Below are 24,176 nucleotides of genomic sequence, written 5' to 3'. Positions count from 1 at the left end.
CCTCCCCACAAAACTCTTAGAACTAACACACAAGCTCAGCAAGGTGGAAGGATACAGGATTAGTATCCAACAATTAATTGCATTTCTACACATTAGCCATGAACCATGAGAAAACACAATTAAGAAAACAGTTACTGTCCAGAAGACACAGGTGTATCTGTGCATCCCACTGCACTGGCACGATTGTTAACAATTAATCGTAAAAGCAGCCACGATAGCACGAGTGCCTGCTCCATCCCAGGCACTAAGCCAGGCTCTTCCCATGCAGAATCTCCTTCCACTCTCACACCCCTGCAAATGGTGTTTTCCTCATTTGACTGATGAGGAACTTGAGGGTCAGAGAGGTGAAGGGACCTGCCCAAAGTCACACAGCTGGGGAGAGGAGGCACCAGGCAGTTTGGCTCTGAAGCTCATGTCTTGTCCCTGTGCTGGGCCCCCACAGCCCTCGTGCCCCAGTGTTTGGCACACAGAGCCCCTGGCATATCAGAATCTCCCAGGACTCAAAAATACCCATCCCTGGGCCCCACCGGAAAGAATCTGATTGAACTGATCTTGGAAAAGACCTTGATGCTGGGAAAGACTGAAGGCAGGAGGAGAAGGGGACATCAGAGGATGAGATGGTTGGATGGCATCACTGACACAATGGACATGAGTTTGAACAAGCTCGGGGAGTTGGTGATGGACAGGGAAGCCTGGCGTGCTGCAGTCCATGGGGTCGCAAAGAGTTGGACAAAACTGAGCGACTGAACTGACTGACTGACTGAATGGGTAGGGCACAGACATGGGCATTTTTCTAAGCTTTAAGGAGATTCCAACATGCAGCTTGGATGCCAGGGTTGAGGCTCTGCTCTGGACATCCACAGAAGTGGAGGCTTCTTCAGGGTCTTCTCGCACTTGAAAGTGAAAAAGTGAAAGTGAAAGTCATTCATTCGTGTCCAACTCTTGGCGACCCCATGGACTATACAGTCCACGCAATTCTCCAGTCCAGGATACTGGAGTGGGTAGCCTTTCCCTTCTCCAGGGGATCTTCCCAACCCAGGGATCAAACCCAGGTCTCCTACATTGCAGGTGGATTCTTTACCAGCTGAGCCACAAGGGAAGCCCCACTTGACCCCACCTGAAAGACACAGGCTGACCCAGGGCAGCAAGTATGCTTCCTCCCAGATGCAACACCTAGAATTCATGTAGGGAGGGAAGCTGGACAAGCTCAACTTAGGCACACATTTGGCACCTTGTAACCTGTAAAAACTTAACTAACAAATCTGTGCACTGACTGTTATAAGCAGTCATTCTTGGCTTTTAAGCATTAGTGTAAATGGAGCATCTAAAAGACACACAGAGAAGGCAATGGCACCCCACTCCAGTCCTCTTGCCTGGAAAACCCCACGGATGGAGGAGCCTGGTAGGCTGCAGTCCATGGGGTCACTAAGAGTCGGACACGACTGAGGGACTTCACTTTCACTTTTCACTTTCATGCATTGGAGAAGGAAATGGCAACCCACTCCAGTGTTCTTGCCTGGAGAATCCCAGGGATGGGGGTGCCTGGTGGGCTGCCGTCTTTGGGGTCGCACAGAGTCGGACACGACTGAAGCGACTTAGCAGCAGTAGCAGCAGCAAAAGACACACAACTGTAATCTCAAAAACCCAGTCCAGGTAAAGAAGGTGGAGGCTGCAAGACCTGGAATCAGAAGACTTCCATCCGGTTCTCAGCTTTGGACTTCTCATCTCTGCCCCGACACTCATGTAATGGAAATTATCAGTATGCCCAGTTCCTAGGCTAAGAAACTAGAAACTCAGGCCCAGAGACATCACACGGCTCATACGTGGCAGCACAGGGATTCAAACACGGGACTGACTCATGCCAAAGCCTGGCCCTGCCCACTAGACCCCGTTGCCCTCTGTGCACATGGCCATCCAGTACATGTGAAGGAAATGACCTTCAATTACTGGGTAACCTCTTCCCTGAAGCCAACCTTAATTAGAAAAGTCTGATCAATACAGACAACACTGGCTCCATCGGATCAGATGTATCATCTCTGATGAGCGGGGCTTATGGTGGACATGCTCCACGCATTATCCCTTGTAACTGTCACCTCACCTGCCACCTCCTGTATCTCACAGCTCAGGACACTGAACCGCAGAAAGGTCAGCAATGCCCCCACCCCCCAACCCAGGTCACACAGCCAGCACATCACAGGAGCAGGATTTGAACCCTGGTCTGAGATCTTCCCAACATAAGCTAGAAGTGATGTGAGAAAATGACACTTTACTTAAATAATGGTGTAGGGGTTCTGCAAGGATCAACTCTTAAAACTCATTCACTGAAGGGGCATAATTTAGAGTTAAAGTACACATCAGTAAGTCACAAAGAAACACGGACTGGCTGTCCACAGAGAACATATTTGAGCCAGTCACAGAAACGTGAAAGGATGTTTGGGCAACGCCATGGTGAACTGACAGCTGTGGAATGAGGTCTCTGGATGAGGGTCCAGTCTGTTCCCCAGGCTCCGGGGGCCCCAACTGTCCTCCAGGTTCCCATCACGTCATCCCTCTGCCTAGATGGCTTCACAGGGTCCTCCACGTTTGGGGTTCAGCCTAACCCCAACGGTCAAGACTCTACCCCCTGCTCCACTTCCTCTGATGCCACATGGTCAGCTCTCCAAATGCCCACCTTTCCATGCAGTTCACTCCATAGCTCCTAGGTCCCATCAGGCGGGGCTTCTGCCTCCGTGCCTCCCTCTGACCAGGGGTCCTGTCTCAGTCTGGACACTATCTTCTCCTGAACTCACAAGTCTCCTCCCCTAGAAGCTTCTATAATCTGCTTCAGGGCACCCACAGGTCCTGTGCTTCCTTCTGACAGGGCCACTATGGCCATGCTGGGCTAGCATCATCTACTGCTTGTTCCCACGTAATTATTCATCTGGTCAACAAAGGATTATTGAGTCTCTACTCTGAAGGACGAGGTTCTCAGCACTGAGACCATGAAACAGACAGAAATCCCTGCCCTCGCAGAGCTGACCTCCTCTGAACGTCCACTCCTTAGGTGCTAGGGCCTGGTCAGGTCAGCTCTGTGCTCCAGGACTGACCACAGTCCATGTGGGCAGAGGAGGAGCTCAGAGAACAGTGAGTGACAGCAAGAAAGGTCAGGCAGGGTTTCCATTGCAGAACAGCTTTCTGGAACTGCTGTAGGTTGGGTAACACGTACATGCTAACTGAACTCTATGGCATATTCCAAGCTGAATGCAGGCTGGAGTGGAGTGCGATGATGTGATGGCCATGGTGTGGCCGGTGTGTTTCCTGATGAGATACTCCATGCAGCCGACTGACTTACTGTCCCCAGCGCTGGCTCACGCCCAGCAGATGTTTCTGGAGCAGAAGACTGGTGCCCCTTTGCATTTGTTTCTTCCTAAGTAAATGAGGGTTTTCAAGCTTCAGCTCCTGGACTGCAGGAAAGGCATGTGAACACATGGTTCTGCAAAGATGCCTGCATGATCATTCACTCAGTCGTGACCAACTCTTTGCAACCCCATGGACTGCAGCCCCCAAGCTCCTCCATCCGCGGGATTTTCCAGGCAAGAATACTGGAATGGATTGCCATTTCCTCCTCAGGGTTTGAAACCCAGTTTCCTGCACTGCAGGCAAATTCTTTACCAGTGAGCCACTAGGGAAGGTTTGCAAAGGTATGTGGGTCCAACCAAGTGTCTTCCTTTCTCTGGCTGCCTGGGAAATTTCAAAGCTTTGGAGCGGCACCATGGGCACGGGGCCTCCTGAGTCCCACACCTGCCACCACTGGGCACAGGGCCAGTCTGCAGAGGCAAAGACCCAACTGAGCAGATTGCTTGTTGGGGCTTTTCTTTGTAAGTCATATTCTTAATTATAAAAGCAAAATCATGCTAATTGAAGAAAAAAAATTGAAGGGTTCAGAAAAGAAAACAAAATTAATTTATAATCCCATCCTCTCCACAACACATGGTGTATTTGCAGCTTTTCTTCCCAGAAGGGAGGGACCAGCAGTGAACGGGCACGTCCAGGCCCGGCTCTGTGCGGCCATCCCACTTGACCCTCAAGTCTGTTCACAGAATGACTCTCACACTTTACAGACGGGAGAAGAGCGTTTCCGTGAAACTGTGACATGGCCCAAGGCCACCCAGGTAAGAAATGCTGAGTCCAGGATCTGAAACCAGAATTGACTGCAAAGCACTGTTTGTGCTCAGGATGGAAGGAAAGTTCATTTCATCTCTCCTCCAAATTAAAACAATATGGTAAAAAAAAAAAAAAAATCACCTAACTTAAAATTCAATATTTATGTATCTGCTCACAAAGTCCCAATGATATCAAGTTCTCGTTCTACCTGTGGGGTCTTTTTCTCCTGACCAGACTGTAAACTCGGGGAACGGGCGGGGCTGTGCCTCTCAGCTCCCAACCAGCACAGAGCAGGCCTCCATTTGCCACCAGGCCTGGAGAAGATGACGATACACATCTCTTGTTGTTGCTGTTCAGTCACTAAATCATGTCTGACCCCATGGACTGCTGCCCGCCAGGCTCCTCTATCCATGGGATTTCCTAGGCAAGAATACTGGAGTGGGTTGCCATTTGCCCTCCAGGGGATCCTTCCGACCTAGGAATGGAACCCACATCTCCCACATTGACAGGTGGATTCTTTACCGCTGAGCCACCTGGGGAGTCCAAACATCTCTTGTCTGCGTGTGTGTTAGTCGCTCAGTCGTGTCTGACTCTTTGTGACCCCCTGAGCTGTAACCTGCCAGGCTTCTCTGTCATGGAATTCTCTAGGCAAGAATACTGGAGTGGGAAGCCTGTCTCTTCCCCAGGAGATCTTCCAGGCCCGAGACTCTGACCTGCATCTCCTACATTGACAGGTGGATTCTTTACCACTGAGTCAGCTGGGAAGCCCAAACATCTCTTCCTCAGGCTCAAAAGACCAACTCAGAACCTCAGAGAGTATCCAGCTGGTGGTCAAGAGCTGCAGTGCAGTCCAGCTGATCTCTCCCACTCCACTCCCAGCTCTCCCTACAGAAGCCTGTTCTCCAGCCAGGCCACTCTCCTCACCCCCTGCCCAGGCCTCGGGTCTCCCAACCCCTGCACCTCTGCCCCCTCCATTCAGAACCCTGCTTATCCCGAACACACCCCGTCTTCCCAGGTCTCCACTCGCCTAAATGCCAAACTCTCCAAGGCCATAATCACATTCATTCTTTCAATAAACACACCACAAAGTTTGCTGTAAGCCAAGCTCTGGAGGTTAAAAGGTGAGTGAGATGGCGAGGGTCCCCCACCCTGCTTCTACAGTGCAGAACATTCTGGAGAGAGAGAGAGAAGAGCAGCTCCCAAGAGCAGGCTCCTGCTACGTGCTCAGTGATCACCATAATTCTTTGAAAGAGATGCTCTCATTCTCCCCACCCCACCCCCCATTTCAGAGAAGGGGAAACTGTGACCCAGAGAAATGAAGCAACCCGCCCAAGATCACGGGCTGGGAAGCCACATCCACCCATCAGGGTTCTGTCCACCTAAACCTTGACTGTCGCGCCCTGAACCTCAAGGGCAGCGTGTGCGCTCACCCACCTCTGCGTCTCTAGGGCCCTGCCCAGCGCCTGATGCAGCAGGGACATGGCCCGGCTTGCTGAATTGAGTGGTTTCCGTGTCCAGGAATAGACACATGCTTCTACTCCTGGCTTCTGAGCAGCGTTCCCCGAAACGGCCTCGCTCTGGTGATGAATAACCCAGGGAGCCGGCAGCGCCTGGATCAGCGTCTGCCTGGCTTCCTCCCTGAAACCCGACAGGCTCCATCTGGGCCCCAGAAAATGGCCCTGATGCTGCTGATAAGAAGCAAATCGTTGCAAAGCACCTTTGAAAATGCCGGTCTCTAAAACCAGCTCCCTAGACTGCAACGGTTAGGGAACAGTGACAGGTTCCTGTTTGTCTACACCCCAGTCTCGTGTTCCTCTGTTTCAGCGGGGCAGTCGTGTCTCCAGACAGAAGACACACATAGCCACCTCAAGCAGGTGGTCCTTCGGCGAGCTCAAGGGGATGCACACCTGGAAGATGGGGTCTTAAATAACCATACCCAGCTCTCACTGTTGTTGTGAGAAGTAAATGGAATAATATAAGTAAAAGTTTCACACGGCGCTGGGCGCCTGACACACCCTCACAAACATGAGCTGACATGACTGTGATGACACGGTACCCATTATAGTCCTCACCACTCTGGCTGATAGACCGTGAACCACTTTAGAGAGGAAGGGAGGGAAGGAGGAAGGAAGAACGAGACCAATCATTCTACCTGGAATAGAACCACATAACCAACAGACAGTGCCCTAAAGGGCAGCAAAAAAAAGCCAAATTTCTTCGAATTCTGGCCATGACACCCCACAGCTGCTCTGATGAACTATCCCAAGCCTGATGGCTGAGAGTAAAGAATCTGCTTGCAATGCAAGAGACACGAGAGCCGTGGGTTCGATCCCTAGGTCAGGAAGATCTCCTAGAGGAAGAAATGGCAACCCACTCCAGTATTCTTGCCTGGAGAATCCCAGGGACAGAGGAGCCTGGCGGGTTACCGTCCATGGGGTCACACAGAGTCGGACACAACTGAGTGACTAAGCACACACACACAACTTATCCGAGCCTGACTTTCATCCTCCTTGGTGAAAGCTGCATTACCTGAGCCTGGAGCCTCTGTTCTCAGTGCCCTCCCTCCCCCAGACCCACCCTCCCTCTAACCTGCTGAGGAATCTCACAGCTGCTCTGTGTGCCATGAATGAAAAGATAAGACCAGGCCCCGGAGGAGCTGGGTCAGACCTCAAAACGCAGGAGGTCAACAAGAGAGTCATAACATCTGAGACCTGACAGTGTTTACGTGACGTTTTAACTCCCAAGTTAATCTAAATTCTGGTTCTTTGACCTTCACTCTTGCCATGGGGATGTCTTCAGAATCTTCTTCAAGAAGTGGTTATTCCTAAGCAACTCTAATCCCACGCCACCGACCTGCTCATCTGAGGACCATCTGTTTTGCTGTAACCAGCCACACCCAGGCACATCCACCACTCCCGCCCTCCTTGACAAATAAGCAGGCAAATGCAGCCACCAGGTCTCAAACACGAGCCCCACCCAGAAAGTTGTGCACCTGGCCCAGACACCTGCTCCACGTCCCCAGCACTGAGGTTCCCCCACCAGGGCAGCCTCCACTCCAGACCTTGCTGCACTCCAGCTTCCTGTTACACAGGCCTTGGAGGCAGGGTGGATCTGGGGTGAGAAAGGGCGCCTCTGAGCTGACCACCATCAGCCCTGGGTTTTGATAACCATTCTTCCCTCATAGGCCTCTGGTGGCTCAGACAGTAAAGAATCTGCCTGCAATGCAGGGAGACCTGGGTTCAGTCCCTAGATTGGGAAGATCCCCTGGAGAAGGGCATGGCAACCCAGTCTGGTATTCTTGCCTGGAGAATTCCACAGACAGAGGAGCCTGGTGAGCTACAGTCCATGGGGCCACAAAGAGTCAGACACAACTGAGCAACTTACACTTCCTTCAAAGTGCTGTGTGACCTTGGGCCATGAATCGCCTCTCTCTGGGCCTCAATTTCATCCTTTGAAAAATGCACATTTGGGCTGGACATTGTTTCAAGTCGTCCAGTTGCAGCTGCTGTAATTTTTGCATAAAACACATACAACATGTACTACTTTTAAAAACTCAGCTTTAAGTGGATAACTCAGAGGGCATTTGCAATTGAGATACAGAATATTTGGAGGAACCTCTGCCAAAATTCCCTCATGCCCCTTTGCAACTTCCCTTTAACTGCTTAATATTTTTCTTTAAAATGACTAACGTTTTAAAAACATAACACTGTTTCAGCTTGATTCTAAGCAATAATATCCACAAAATCACAAGCTTAATGGGCTAGGCATATTTTCTCTTATACACACAAAAATAATTCCTACTAAAATAAAATGCCAGGACTCCCCTGGCAGCCAGGTGGTTAAGACTTCACCTTCCAATACAGGGGCTGCAGGTTCGATCCCTGGTTGGGGAGCTAAGATCCTACCTGTCTCTTGGCCAAAACATACAGCAGAAGCAATACTGTAACAAAGTCAATAAAGACTTTAAAAATGGTCCAGCCAAAAAAAAATCTTAAAAAAAAAAAATAGTGCTACCTAAAATCTTCTCTCATACCTACGGAGCCATGTGTGTCCCACGGAGAAATACTCAATGAGATGACCACTCCCTCCCGAGGCCTCTTTAGCTCTGAAAGTCTGGATTCCATCTCTTGTCACCGAGTCTGGCCTCGTGTCCTGTATACAGAATGCATGCATGCATGCATGCTCAGTTGTTCAGTCATGTTCGACTCTTTGCCACTCCATGGACTGGGGGCCACCAGTCTCCTCTGTCCATGGAATTTCCCAGGCAAAAATAGTGGAGTGGGTTGCCATTTCCTTCTCCGGGGGATCTTTCCAACCCAGGATCAAACCCGAGTCTCTTGCGTCTCCTGCATTGGCAGGTGGATTCTTTACCGCTAGCTCCACAGCATGCGTGCATGCATGCTAAGTCACAGCAGGACAGTGGACAGGGACAGTGAAGTCGCTCAGTCGTGTCCAACTCTTTGCAACCCCATGGACTGTAGCCCACCAGGCTCCTCCGTCCATGGGATTCTCCAGGCAAGAGTACTGGAGTGGGTTGCCATTTCCTTCTCCAGGGGATCTTCCCAACCCAGGGATTGAACCCAGGTCTCCTGCATTGCAGGCAGATGCTTTAACCTCTGAGCCACCAGAGAGACAAGTCACAGCAAGTGCTTGCTAAACACTGGCTGCTCAACACGAGGGACGATCCACGGCCTATCTCTTTTCCATCTCTGACCGACGTGACCGACATCCACCACCCCCGGTGGGAGGCAGCAGCTGGCATTCCTCAGAGCTGATAAACGCTGCATTCAGAGAGATGGCCACCCCAGAGAGAGAGCGGGGCAGATGCAAAGCCAGGCAGGAAACCAGGTGGGTGAGGAAGAGAAGCAGATCAGTGAAAGCGCCAAGGCTGAGTTCGGGGAAGCTGCTCCTAAGTCTCCACCCTCTGCTTGCATGTTTTTAGCCCACGAAGTTATTTTAATAACTCAGTTGCTTTCACGGCAAAACCTTTTGCTAGAAAAGCCCTCCAAGATGTCGCATCTGCATTCCCAGAAGGGATTTACCACAAAGAGCGCAAAGAGAGACTGGTCGCCTTCCAAAGCCCCAGTTTCGCGACGAGCTAAATAATTGAAGGGAAGCCTTCTGTGTCCTTAGCAACTGAGCAAGGAGTTTGTCAGATGTTTACAGACCTTTAAATACTAGAAACGGAAGATGAATGGAGAGGTGAATCGCAGCTCAGAAAAAGGCACTAATGAAAAGGTAGGCAGGGAAACAGCATGATTTCAAGAGCCCTGGCATGGCGGGCCCACTGCGTGTAGGAACCATGCCCCAACTCTGCAACCCAGCAACTGGAGCGCCTTCCGATCCAGCTCACAGCTGCAACCTTCTCAATATACTGACTACCCAGCCCCATCCCAACACTCCACACCAGGATGCAATGATCTACTGACATCACCCCAAACATTCAGCTACACCTTTGCATGTGCTGGTTCAGCAGTCAGGATAGCCCTTCTTCCTTTCTCCACCTGGAAAACTCCTATTCATTCCTCAAAGGCCCAGGAATAATGGCCAAGTTCAACCATCACCTCCCACAGGAAGTCTCTCCTCAGAGAGTCTCTCCCTCCACAGAACAGCACAGAGTATATGGGATGGGGTAGGGTGGGGGTGCTCTTTGGGGCTGGGGCCAAGTTCTAAAGGGCCTTCCATCCTTGTCCAGTGTGCAAGGAATTTACAGTTCATTCTCATGCAGGGTGGGAAGTCAGGGAGGAGCCGTGAGCAGAAAAACACATCCAGACCAAAGTGGTAGGAAATTTCTGGTGACAATGTGGGAGACAGAATGAAGTTGGATCCATGATGACAAAGTGAGTCTCTAGCATCAAATCGTAGCTGCTTGGCTGCTGGTATCCAGAGCTCCCTTTCAGAGTCACTGCTGTGCACAGACAGGGGCAGAGAAAGCAGGACCCCTCCCTCACTCCAACGTGGTACCACCACCACCACCATAGCTCACGTGCACATTAACACAGCCTTTCCACTTATCAGCCCTGCTCTAAGCACCTACACTGACTCCTTACAATAGCCCTAAAATGTAGCTACTATTATTGCCCTGTTTTAGGGATGAGAAAATCAGGGGAAGATTCAGGAAGCTGCTCAGAAGTGTCCAGCTAACAAGTGGGACAGGAAGCCAGACAGTCAGGCCAGAGCCAGATATGGTGGCTGGGAGAACTACAGCGGATCCATACCTCACCCTTAGAAAGTCAGCCAAAGTACCCAATGTACCCGAAAGAAACTACGGGGGATTTAGCTGCAAGGACATTCACGGATGTTTTGTTCACCAGAGGAAAACCAAAAACAAAGTATCTGCCAAACATCCAAATATTAGCAAATACCCTGAACTACTGTGGAGCATTTACGCAGTGGGCTGCTATGATGTCCTTAATGTGCTAATAGAGCTGTAAACTCTATTTCTCACATTTCGATTTGAAGTCCTCCTGTTCCTGGATCTCCCAGGGTGCCTCTGAAAATGCAATTCCTGGGTCTCTCCTGGACCTGAGGGCCCCCCGGGTGGCTTAGTAGTAAAGAACCCGCCTGCCAATTCAGGAGACACAAGAGATGTTGAGTTCGATCTCTGGGTCGGGGAAGATCCCCTGGAGAAGGAAATGGCAACCTCCTCCAGCAGATTCTTGCCTGGAAAATCCCCTGGATACAAGAAGCCTGGCAGGCTACAGTCCATGGGGTCACACAGAGCCAGACACAACTGAGTGCACACACACCCTGGACCTCGTGACAGACCATGTCTGGAAGTGGGGCCTGGCAATCAGAATCTTTGTGTGCAGGCTTTTCTGCATGGTAACATTTGAGAACCACTGCTGGAGATGAATATCCACTGCCATGGAAAGGGTCAGCTCCGTGAGCAGTTTTGTTCACCTCAGGGTCTCCGATGGCTAGAACAGTGTCTGGCACACAGCAGATGCTCACAAAATCTTTGGTGACTGAATGAACCCATCAATCAATAAACAATTCTGCCATGAGCTGTTGGCAGATCTAAGTATCTGACCAGTCTGTGTGCCTCAGAGAAGCAGGGCCTGTGCACGTAATTTCACCTTGCTGTACCCAGCACAAAGTCAGCCCTCCGACAGGATCCACAAGCATGTGAACACATGAACAGTGCTGTGTGCCTTGCTTCCGAGCTGCATGCTCTCTCACTCTAGACACGGAATGTGTCTTACAACCTAGCCCTGTAGCGGTTTAGCTGGCAGCATTGTTCTTCCCTTTCCTTAGTGGTACAAAAAAACAATAAAACACCTCTCAACTGGTGTCATCTTAGATTTATTCAAATACAGGAACTGAGTACATCATTCTGATTTCAAAAAAAATTCAAGTCATATGCCAATACAGCTAACAGATTGCTGTGCATTCCCTCTCTTATGATTTGCAAAAATCAACCCAATGCCATCTGTCCTGAGCTTTCAGCTGCAGGAGGCCCCATTAGTCCTGGTCATCCAACCCTTTGCTGCTGAGGTTCCAACCCATGATCTGATGTGAATGACCGGCTCTCACCTGTCTTCACCTGGGAAACTTCTGACAGCATCATTTGGAAGGCTTCTCTACATACCTGGAGGCCGCAGGATGTGCCAGAGGATGGTTCTGGCCCATACTTGTGTTCATCCCAGCCCCACCACTCCCCGGAGATTCATCCTGGCACATGGTCTGGTGCAACAGTTACTGGTCCTCTTGTGACTTCTCAGCACAAGAAAGACTGACGCCCCTTGGCCAATGCTCTACAGCCCTGCACGTGCTGTAACTGGTCCCACGGTTAGAAGAGAGCCAGATGCCGTAGGCTGGTGACCCTCATGCGCAAAAAGAGGGATGGGGATGCGAATCTGGCCCATTGCACAGGGTCATTCTGAGAACCAAATGAGGTTCATTTGAAAGTTATCTGGAGAGTAGCAATTTCTATACCAGGTGATTTGTGACATTTAGAAAGATACAAATGTGTAGAACACCTCAAACTTAGAGATGAAACTTTAGCACCTACTTTCCATTGTAACACCTGCCTTCTTTTGACTAAAATCTACCATTATCTAGACCTTTTTAATGAGCCAGTGGCACAAACTGTCAGAGCAGCGAAGGGCCAGGAACTTGAACCAGAATGCCATACTGTCCCCCTGGGCTGCCCTGGACATGTCACTTAAGCTCCCTGAGGCGTCACCTCCTCGTGCATAGACTGGGGCTCACTGTCTGCGTTATCCCTTTCCCTGTGCAGTTAGAGCTGTCTCTCTGGAAAGCACCTGGCATGGAGCCTCCCACAGTGCGTCTGCATGAGGGAATCCACTCCCGGGATGTCCTCACTTAAAGCAACAGCACTAGGTTGGCACAGGTTTTCTTCTATGGAGCATTTTATTCCCCCAAAGAACAAAGCTCAGTCGATAAAGAATCTGCCTGCAATGCAGGAGACCCAGGTTCGATCCCTGGGTCAGGAAGATCCCCTGGAGAAGGAAATGGCAAACCACTCCAGTATCCTTGCGTGGAAAATCCCATGGACAGAGGAGCCTGGTGGGCTGCAGTCCATGGGTTGCAAAGAGTCAAACACAACTGAGCGACAACACTTTCTTTCAACCCAAAGAACAAGAGCTAACTAAGCTTCTACAGCTTCGAAAGTTATTTGGGCCACGTTTCCAGGGCTAAGGCAACAGAGAACAGCGCTACGAGGCAGGGCCCCAGTTGGAGGCTGGCTCCACCCCTTTCTCTGTGGGGGACCCTGGCCGGGTTCCTCTGCCCTCACCTCATGGTCTCCAGCCCGCAACCTGGGAAGTGAGGATGATGAGGGTGGAACACCTCCCAGGGATGCTGTCAGGACTGTGGACAGACAAGGGGAGCACAGAGGGAGTGCTCCAGACATCCGGCTTCCCCCAACCTCAAACACGAAGCACTTGAAGGCCAAGAACCTTCCAGCACGGGACAGCAGTGGAGCGGTGGTGTCTACCTGCCCACCGGCTGCCAGGCAGGAAATGTCACAGGTGCTGTGAGTGAACACAGGTCCACGGAGGCTTTGTGCTGGGTGAAGAAAGCAAGCAGGGGCCATGGCTTCGGAAGCCCCTGCTTAATTCATGTGGCTAACCCAGTAAGGGTCTGGCGGAAGAGGTGGCCAGTCAGTGTTTGTAAGTTAAATAAAAATTTACTTTTGGAGCCACTGCTGAGATATGATTAGGCAGAGAGAAGGGATGAGAACATTTCAGAGGATTGGAGGTGTAGGGGTGATCACCCTACAGGGTTTTCTGTGCTCCTCCAGATTGGCTCAGTCAGTAAAGAATCTGCCTGCAGTGCAGGAGACCTGGGTTTGATCCCCGGGTCAGGAAGATCCCCTGGAGAAGGGAATGGCAACTCACTTCAGTAATCTTGCCTGGAGCATTTCATGGACAGAGGAGCCTGGAGGGCTATAGTCCATGGGGTTGCAAAGAGTCGGACACGACTGAGGGACTTTCACACACACATCCACAGAGTTGCCATCTTCAGACAGGAAATCTATCTTTTTTGAAGGAAAGGAAAACTGGTTTGAAAACTTCAAGCTGGGTGTCTGTGCCTCTTTCCTGAGGGATACCATGTGGGCTGATCGACAGATCAGTGAGATGGGAGAGAAAGTTCAAAAAACGGATCCAAGGACAGACACAGGAATTTAACCCACATAAATGGGGAGAGAGAGAATAGCTCATGCCCTACCACTGGACTGGGACAGAGGACAAGCTATTTGGGAACAAATAAAACCAGATATCTATCTAGATCCTTAAACAACTTTCATGTGGATTACACACTGAGATAAAAACAAGGCTTCACTAACAGATGAATGGATGAAGAAGATGTGGTATAAACAAATGTATACATATACATATGTGTATATGCACATCCCCATGTATGTATACCACACCATATACATGTCTATATATGCACATGCATATATGCATGTATACACAGTGAATACTACTCAGCCATAAAAAAGCATGAAGTAATGTCATTTACAGCAACATGGATGGGCCTAGAGATTATCATACTAAGTGACGTAAGGTGGACAGAGAAAGACAAATATCATATGACATCACTTACATGTGGAATCTAAAAAATTAATACAAATGAACTTATTTACAAAACAGGAACAGACTTACAGACTTAGAAAACAAACTTATGGTTACCAGTGGGGAAAGGTGGAAGGGAGAAGGATAAATTAGGAATTAACAGATATTTACACTACTATGTATAAAATAGATAAACAGCAAGGTCCTATTGTATAGCACAGGGAACTATATCCAGTATCTTGTAACAATCTATAATGGAAAAGAATCTGAAAGAATAGATCTCTGTGTGTGTGTGTGTGTGTGTGTGTGTGTGTGTGTGTGAATCACTTTGTTTCACACTGGAAACATTGTAAATCAACTTTTTTTTTTTTTTAAAGAAACCACAGAACAAAGAAATCTCCTAAAAACAAGTATTAGAGGAGGCCAACAGTTTAAGCGTCCACAGAGGGCACTAAGGCTAAACTTCTGGTGGGGAAAAGCATCCCAGAGCGAAAACACCAGAGCCCAAGATGGGAAAAAAATTATTGCAACATATTAAAGACCAGGAGTTAATATCCCCTTTAGGTTACGAAGCTTTACAAATCAAATCTGCTTTAAGCGACGTGCCAACAGAGAACTAAGCATAAATAATGAAGAAGCAATTCTCCAAAAAGAAAAGCACGTGGCCAGTACACAGGCGACAAGATGCTCAGCCTCACTGAAATCCAAAAACGAGACTAGGGATGAGAATTCTCACTTGTCACGCTGGCACAGGTCTGCACTGTTGGCAGGGTCCTGGGACATGGCTATTCCCGCTCACTCCTGGTGGGTACAAACTGGCACAGCTCTTCTAGAGTGCCATTTGGCAACTCCTGTGAAAAATTTTAAATGCGGATTGCTTTCGCTTAGTAGCTTCACTTCTAGAATCTTTCCTAAGGGAACAATCAGACAGGGAGATAATCCATAAAGATGGGAATAAAAAGGCACTCGTTAAATAAAGCCAAGCAGAGGCCATGGCAAGATTTCTGTGTGTGAAAAGCTGGTCACAAATCGAGTGATCCCTTTTCTCAGGGGAAAAGCCCCAAGTCGAGACACTCACTGGCATCACAGCTCTAATGAGCAGGATAAGCCAAGAAAGTATTTCCATTTAGGGGCAGGGGAAGGCGGCTGTGTGAACAAAGAGGATTCTTAGAAAGAAAAGGTGGAAGGCTGCTGTCAACAGTGGGGAGGGAGAGAAGAACCAGGAAATGGAGTGGGGATAGGTAGGTTTGGGCCAAGAAAAAGAGAGGGAGAAGAAATTAGGCTGCAGAGAAGAGACAATGGCACCAAGAAGATGAAATATACTAAACATCCAATTGGGACTAAATATACTAATGGGACTTTTAGAATCTCCGAGAGTAGATGAATATGTCTAACTGACAAAAATAATAGCTTTCTTTCCTATATACTAGCAATAACCAATTCGCGGATAAAACTGGAAGATGATTCCGTTTGTAACTGAATCAAAATGAGCTAGGAATGAACAGCACAGACTGTTCAGGAGAGAGGAGAAAATGGTATTTTTTTATAAGGGACAGAGCAAGCTGAACCGAGAAGCGGTTACTCACTCTCAAGCTTGCACTCCCAAAATCAACACCTGCTTCTTCTCTGGCCTTGGAACCCTTCTCATTCCCATCTTCTCTCAAACCTCCCTCCTTTGTCCCAGCTACTGCAGTGTCAGCTCCCTCCAGGGCTCCTCACCGTCAACTTTATCTACTCCAGTCAATTCCATTAAAATAAACAGACTTCTCTCTGTCCCCAACACCCCTAACCTCTGCCTCTCCATCTTTGAGGCTGGCATCTAGGCTGCCTCCTCATTTCCTGCGGGCTATGAGCTTCCTGGGGGCAGGGACTGGGTCTAAGTCACCCCAGTCTCTATCCCTCAGCGCAGAGTGCCATGTGGGATACCCTGGTGGTGGGGTTAAAGAGGCGGGAGGGGGAATGGATGGAAGGACAGATGAACACAGAAATAAAGAAAAACATGACTCCATTCAACTCAGAACTTCAATATAGCCCAAGCAGAGTTTGGTGCCAGGGTCCCTAAGACTCCTTCCAACCTGAGTTTCTAAGACTTTATGGTGCAATCCCCCTGACGCCTGGAGTCTGGACCTCAATTCCTAGGCTCAGCTTAAAAAGAAAATCTTCAGAAGAAACAGCACTCAAAGGAGGGAAACAATCATTTCTCAAACCGGAGGAGTCTCTTCCAGTGGGGAATTTTGTTTTGGGGACAACCTCTAAAAATAAATAATATTTAAAAGAATAAAATGGATCATATGGCAGTTGTAATCCTAGTTTTTAAAGGAATCTCCATACTGCTCTCCATAGTGGCTGTATCAGTGGGAGGCGGGAGGGAGGTTCAAGAGGGAGGGGACCATATGTACACCTACGGCTGATTCATGTTGATGTGTGGCAGAAACCAACACAGTATTGTAAAGACTATCCTCCAATTAAAAATGTAACTTAAAAAGAATAAAATGGATTTAGTAAAAGACTGAAAAATATAAAATACTGTGGAGAGAAATTAAAGATGACCTTAATAAATGGAGAGGCATCCTATGTTCATGGATCATAAGACTTAATATAGTTAAGACCAGATTTACCTACTGATTCTACACAATTCCTATCAAAATCCCAGCTGACTTCTTCAAGAAGATAGTCCTGAAATTTCAACATGAATAACCGTTAAAACAAACAACAACCAAAGATTGAGGACACAAATTTCCTGATTTCAAAACTCACCACAAAGCCACAGTGATCAAGACAATGTGATGCTTGTATGAGGACAGACATAGAGATAAACAGAACAGAGCTGAAAATTCAAATACACACCTTTACATGTATGGTCATTTCTATTTTTGACAAGAATATCAAGATAAATTGATAGAAATAACAGCCGTTTTAACTAATGGTGCTGGGACAACTAGATATTCACAAGCCAAGGAGTGAAGCTAATACCCACTTCATGTCATATACAAAAGAAAAAAACCCTTAGAAGCAAACACAGGAATAAATCTTCATGACCTTGAACTGGGCAATGAATTCTTAGATAAGATATGCAAAGCACAAATGGAAAAAAAAAAAGATAAACTGAACTTGACCAGAATTTTAAAATTTGAAGGACACTGCAGTGGTTTGGTTTGAATAGTGTCCTTCAAAAATTCATGTCCACCGGGAACCTCAGAATGTGACCTTATTTGGGAATGGGGTATGTGTAGACATAATAAGTTAAGGATCTTGAGAGGAGATCATTCTGGAACTGGAGTCTATAAGAGACAGCAGAAAGGCACATAGGGAAGAAGACCACGTGAAAACAGTGGTGAAGGTTTGGAGTGATGTGGCCACAAGCCGAGGAATGCTTGGGGCCACCAGAAACTTGGAAGAGGCATGAGACTCACAGGGAGTGTGACCCTGCTGACACCCTGACTTCAGACTTCTGGCCTCCAGCACTGGGCAAGGATAGATTTCTGTTGTTTTAGGACCACACCACCCAGTTTGTGGCCATTTGTTATAGCAGCCCCAGGAAACTAACCCAGATGGCACAAAGAAAATGAAAAGAAAATCCACAGGAGAAAATATTTGCAAGTCATATACCCAATAGAGAACTCGCTCAGTCGTGTCCGACTCTTTGTGACCCCATGGACTGTAGCTTACAAGGCTCCTCTATCCAAGGAATTTTCCAGGCAAGAGTACTGGAGTGGGTTACCATTTCCTTCTCCAGGGGATCTTCCCGACCCAGGGATCGAACCTGGGTCTCCTGCATTGCAGACAGACACTTTACCATCTGAGCCACCAGGGAAGCCTCCCATATATCCAATAAGAGGCTGTCAACTACAAATTGGCACTTATCAAGGGCGCTGCCAATGACTGAACAACAAAGGCATTTGCCATCTGCCTCTAAGAAAATCGAACCCCATTCTGCTGACCTTCAACAACCCCTGAGGGAGTTCAAAGTAGGGTGAGGCACTCTGTACTCCAGGGAACCTGGTGGACAGGTCTTTAGATTGTGGATGTTTTTAGGAACAAATTTCATGATCTCAACCCTTGCATCTCCTCATATCTAGAGAAGCACTATATCCCTTCATGGTGACATCAGATCCTCATGACTAACAAAAAATCTTTTGTAAAGTGAGTGCTTCATGGTACTCCCCCTTCACCCAAACCTTATATATTGACTTTCCCCCATTGCCGCTTTGGAGCAGCCTCTCAGAGCTGTCTGAGATGCTGCCTCCCGGGCTGCAGTCCTCATTTTGCCCCATATAAAACTTAACTCTCAATTCTCAAGTTGTACATCTTTTTTTAGTCGACAGGGCCTATATCCAGAATACAGAAAGAACTCTTACAACTCAACAATCGAGACAAACAACCTCATTTTTAAATAGGCAAAGGATTTAAATAGGTATTTTTCCAAGGAAGATATATACCAACAGCCAATAGACAGATGAAAATGTGCTCAACATCACTAGTCATTAATGAAAATCAAAACCACAGTGAGACAGCACTTCACATCCACTAGAGGAAAAAACACCTGTTTTAAGCCTCCCAGCTTGTGGTATTTTGTTATAGCAGCCCTGGGAAACTGTGTGTATGTGAGCACACACATATACATGATTTTTTCTTTTTTTTATATTGAAGTAAAATTGATTTTCAATATTGTGTTAGTTTCAGGTATATAGCAAAGTGATTCACATATACATACATATATATACATTTCAGATTCTTATACAGGTTATTACAACATATTGAATATAGTTCTCTGTGCTATACAGTAAATCCTTGCTGTTTATTTATTTTATATATAGAATATATAGTGTATACTTTATATATTGTATATTATATATATATTTTTATATAGAATATATAGTATCTGTTAATCCTGTACTAATTTATCCCTCCCCCCTTTCCCCTTTAGTAATTGTTTTTTTTTTTTTCTATGTCTGTGAGTCTATTTCTGTCTTGTAAATAAATCATTTGTATTGAATATTATTTTTTAGATTCCACATATGAGTGATACCATATAATATCTGCCTTTCCCGTGTGGCTCACCTGGTAAAGAATCCACCTGCAATGCAAGAGACCTGGGTTCGATCCCTGGATTGGGAAGATCCCATGGAGAAGGGAAAGTCTTCCCACTCCAGTATTCTGACCTGGAGAATTCCACGGACTATACAGTCCATGGGGTCGCAAGGAGTCGGACATGACTGAGCAACCTTCACATGACTGAGCAACCGTCACTCACTTCATCTAACTTCACTCAGAATTAACAGTCTTCCATGTTTCTGCAAATGGCAATATTTCATTATTTTTTATGGCAATATTTCATTCTTTTGGGGGAGTGAGTAGTATTCCATTGTTCATATGGACCACATCTTTATGCATTCAGTGAATGGACATACAGGTTGTCTCCATGTCTTGCCTATTGTAAACAGGGCTGCAAAGAACTTTGGGGTGCATGTATCTTTTTGATTCTGGTTTTCTCCAGATATATACCCAAAGGTGGGATTGATGGATAATATGGTAACTTTATTTTTAGTTTTCTAAGGAACCTCCATACTGTTCTTCATAGTGGCAGCATCAATTTATACTCCCATCAACAGTGTAGGAGGGTTTCTTTTCTCCACACCCTCTCCATAATTTATTTGTAGACATTTTGATAATGGCCATTCTGACCAGTGTGAGATGGGACCTCGTGGTAGTTTTGATCTGCACTTCTCTAATAATGATCAATGTTGAATATATATGATTTATTTTTAAATTGACTTTTAACCATTAGGCAAGGGAACTAAACAAAACCCTCAAGGCTGAGAGGAGCCATGTCCATGCCCACAACCTACCAATGACAGCTGTAACCAGGCCTGACCCAAGACATTAAACCATTAACTATGGCCTCCAAGAGGCAGCCTCAGAGCAGGTGTCAGGAGGGAAAGGCAGAGAAAGTGAGGCAAGGGGTTGACAACACACAGGGGGAGCAACGGTCAAAGTGTTGCCTGAGGGCCAAAGCAGACCATAAGCAAGACCCAGAGCCAGTTCATGGCACACAGCATCCTTCAGATGCTGCAAATGGATCTCACTCACATGATCAGATGTCAATGTCATAGCACAACACAAGAAGCTCTAAGTGCTGAAGAACCAGAGCCTCTCCTCAGAGATGGTGGCAATACAGCCCAGGACTGTCTCGTGTTTCGGACGCATGTCTCCAAGTGCCATCCATACCTTCCTGCTAACCCACAGACATCTCATAATACGCAGCCCAGAACTGGGCTCCCCACTTCCCATCCTTACATCTGTGTTTCTCTCAAGTTCCTCACCCCAGGAAATACCCCATCAGCCCCCTAGGCCAGAAATCTGGGTGTCCTTGGGCTTCCCTGGTGGCTCAGATGGTAAAGAATCTGCCTGACATGCAGGAGACCTGGATTTGACCCCTGGGTCAGGAAGATCCCTTGGAGAAGGACATGGCAACCCACTCTAGTATTCTTGCCTGGAAAAATCCCATGCACAGAGGAGACCGGCAGGCTACAGTCCATGGGGTCACAGAGTCCAAGACCACTGAGTGAGTTCTTCTAAGCTACTAGCTAATAACAACCACCAGATTATTCTAACATCAGTGATTTTCAAACTGCTGTGCACCAGAAGCCCTGGAGCCTAATGAATCTCACAGAAGCCTCAAGTTCCCCCATGATTCTCCTGCTCCTCATGTTTCAGAGCCGTTCCATTTGATTTATCAGTAATAAATAAATAATAAATAAATAAAACGCAGCTACTGATCTTGAGGGGCACTCCTGAGTGTCGGGATGCGGTGCAAGCCATTTATAAACATTATTTCTCAGGCAACTCCTCGGAGCAAATAGTTTATTTCCCTCACTTTATAGATGAAGGCAGAGCTCAGGAAGGTTAACTAAGTTCCAGGAGGTCACACAGCCCAGTGGGGAGCAGCAGAAGCGGAATCTCTTCAGAGTCTCTTTGAGCACAAGGCGCTTCACCTCGCCAAGGGCAGGAATTAGAGGCTTGGAGCACGAGGCCGGTCCTCAGGACCTACGGCCAGCAGCACAGGAGCCTCAAGGGGCCAGGCACAAGCTCTCAGTCCAGGGCAACTGTTCCTAGCCCTGCTGACCACTGGAAAAGCCCAGAGAATTGACTGTTCATACCCGTGCCCAGCTCCACCTGGCCATTGAATCAGAACTCTCCAGGGGCCAAGATGGTATCATATTCTCAACTACCTGGGCAACTAGAGTTAAAAAAAAAAATTGGCTCCAGCAGCGGTTCTCAACCTTGGCTGAAAATTCCTGATGCCCAGGCCCTGCTCCATCTCAGTGACTCAGCATCCTGGAGTGGGTACAGGTCTCAGTGGTTGTTTAAGGTCCTCAGGTGATTCTAACGTGCAGCCAAAGCTCTAGCCGCTGGTTTCGGGCCTTGCTTGTTCCAGGTGTGGCCTCCAGGTCTGGAGCACTGGCACAGCCAGGGAGCTTGTTAGAAATGCAAGATTTCAGGCCCAACCCAGACCTGCTGAATCGGAAATGTGGGGGTGAGTTCAGCCAGCCGTTCAGGTGCCGCTGATGCAAGTTCAAGGATGAGAATCTCTTGCAACTCAAAAGTGGGTCCACAGACCAGTAGCGTCAGCATCTCCAGGATTGCCTGAGAGATACAGGGTCTCAGGCCCCCATCCCCAGACCCACTGACTCAGAACCTGCATTTTAACTAGATGCCCAGGTGAGTCAAGCACACAGTGAAGAGAGGATCTGCCCTTCTTCCCCTTTCCCTGCTCCCTTCTGCTCTGGATTAGCTCTCATCTCACCAGGAAGGAGGCCACGGTCCTGATGCTCTGGTGCACACAGGCCACTGGAAGGAACAAGGTTAGAGACACGCAAGCCTGGGTTACACGCTGACTAACTGACTCAGCAACTGAGAGCAGGCCTGGGTGACCTTAATGTAGTGCTTCTCAAACTTTAATGCACTTGAGAACGACAAGCTCCTTGAATGCCCCTTAGCTGGCCCATCCCCAGTAATGCTGATCAAATGGGTTGGGCCCATGAGTCAGCATTTCCACAGGTGATGTCATGCCGGAGGTCCCAGGATCACACTTGGCTAACCCTGATTTAGTGTGGATGGAGGAGGCTGGTAGGCTACAGTCCAGGGGGTCACAAAGAGTCAGACACAACTGAGCGACTTCACTTTCTTTCTTTTCTGCAGCCAATCTATCAGGGTTCGAATCCAACTTTAGCATGCACTGACTGCAGCCCTGTGTCCCACCTGGCTAAGGAGCCTAGTGGTGATTCCAACTTCATAACTTGTTATGAAGAGGCAGTAGACTGACAACTAAAGTGCTTACGTGAGTACAAGTGGACCCATAGTTTTAAGTTTTACTACACACACAGGGATTCTCTAGTAGCTCAGCTGGTGAAGAATCTGCCTGCAATATGGGAGACCTGGGTTCAATTCCTGAGTCAGGAAGATCCCCTGGAGAAGGGAACAGCTACCCACTTCAATATTCTGGCCAGGAGAATTTCATGGACCATCTAATATAGTCCATGGGTCGCAAAGAGTCCGACACGACTGAGCGACTTTCACTTTCACACTACCATCAAAACCACAGCCACCATCATCCCTACCATCGGCACCTCCCACCAGCAGCCCTACTACGACATCACCCTCACCACCACCATCCTCACAACCATCATCAATACCATCACCATCGTCTCCACCACCAACACAATATTACCATCACCTGCAACACCACCGCCTCTCTCACCACCACCATCACCACCATCACGTGTAAATCCTGTGCTGCTCCAGCCCTGGCCTGGGCTTCTTCCTCACCCCAAAGACCCCCAGGGGGCCAGCCTGTACTGGGCCTGGGGAAAAAGAGGGGACCCAGCCCCGGCCCCACCCTTGGTCACTCATGACCCATTCCACAAGCCTGTCCCACACAGGGCATTAATGTGAGGACAGCCAGGGTGCATGGGAGCCTCAGGGTGGCCTTGGCCATGTTCTCCAAAGTGACTTTCTGTCCCCGGATGCCCGGGGCCCTGGGACTCTCTTCCTCAGGGCTAGAAGGAATGTGTGAAGGAGGAGGCGTCTCTTCCCTTATAAGTAACCAATACCCATCACCATAACCACCCTCACACCACCACCACCAATACCAGCACCATCACCAATATCATCACCATCACCACTCTCCCCAGTACCCCACCACCCCACCACTCTATCAGCATCATTTCCACCATCACTACCATCACCACCGCCACCAAATTATCATGATCACCAACACCCATCACCAAAACTACCCTCAAACCACCACCAATACCATCACCACCGCCAGCACCAAAGTCACTTTCACCGCCACCTCCATCATCAGCATCACCATAATTACCACCAGCTCCATCATCCACACCACCACCACCCTTCTTACCACAACACCATCACCATCACCACCCTCCCCACCACCCTCCCAGCACTACCATCATGACCCCCACCACTGGGTATTCACAATACAGCCCCAGTCATCAAAGAATGTTAGCCTAGGTGGACAGGCAGACAAGAGTCTGGGGGAGAGAGAGAATACAGAACCTCCTGTCGTGTAGACCAGCAGCCCCCAACCATTTTGGCACCAGGGAGTGGTTTCATGGAAGACAATTTTCCCATGGACCTGCAGGGGGATGGCCTGGGATGATCCGAGCACACTGCATGTACTGTGCACTCTATCTCTATCATTATTACATCAGCTCCACCTCAGATCATCAGGTGTTAGATCCTGGGGGCGGGGGACCCCTGCTTGGTTAGACCAACTCAGTTCAGCATTTGTTCAGAGACAAATGCCAAGGAAATGAATGCAAAATAGTGATGGGTGTGGGAAGGTGGAAGAGGGATCTTTACATGTCCTGCATGTTGGTGGTCCAATCTCAGAAACCACCTAGACCAGGTGAGACTAGGGCTGTGCTTCTTTCATCTCCAGATGTCAACTCCGGGTACAGGGCC

At 48.3% G+C, this 24,176-nt stretch overlaps 1 protein-coding gene across 5 annotated transcripts in view; it reads right to left on the bottom strand.

Annotated features, from left to right (window-relative positions):
• Nucleotides 1–24,176, bottom strand: part of LOC109560663 (janus kinase and microtubule-interacting protein 1) — a 226,405-nt gene that overhangs the window by 171,474 nt on the left and 30,755 nt on the right. The window lies entirely within an intron of this gene.

Source organism: Bos indicus, chromosome 6 (genome assembly GCF_029378745.1).
Source record: "Bos indicus isolate NIAB-ARS_2022 breed Sahiwal x Tharparkar chromosome 6, NIAB-ARS_B.indTharparkar_mat_pri_1.0, whole genome shotgun sequence".
NCBI classification, from domain to species: Eukaryota; Metazoa; Chordata; class Mammalia; order Artiodactyla; family Bovidae; genus Bos; species Bos indicus.
This window is presented reverse-complemented; position numbering and strand designations above follow the sequence as displayed.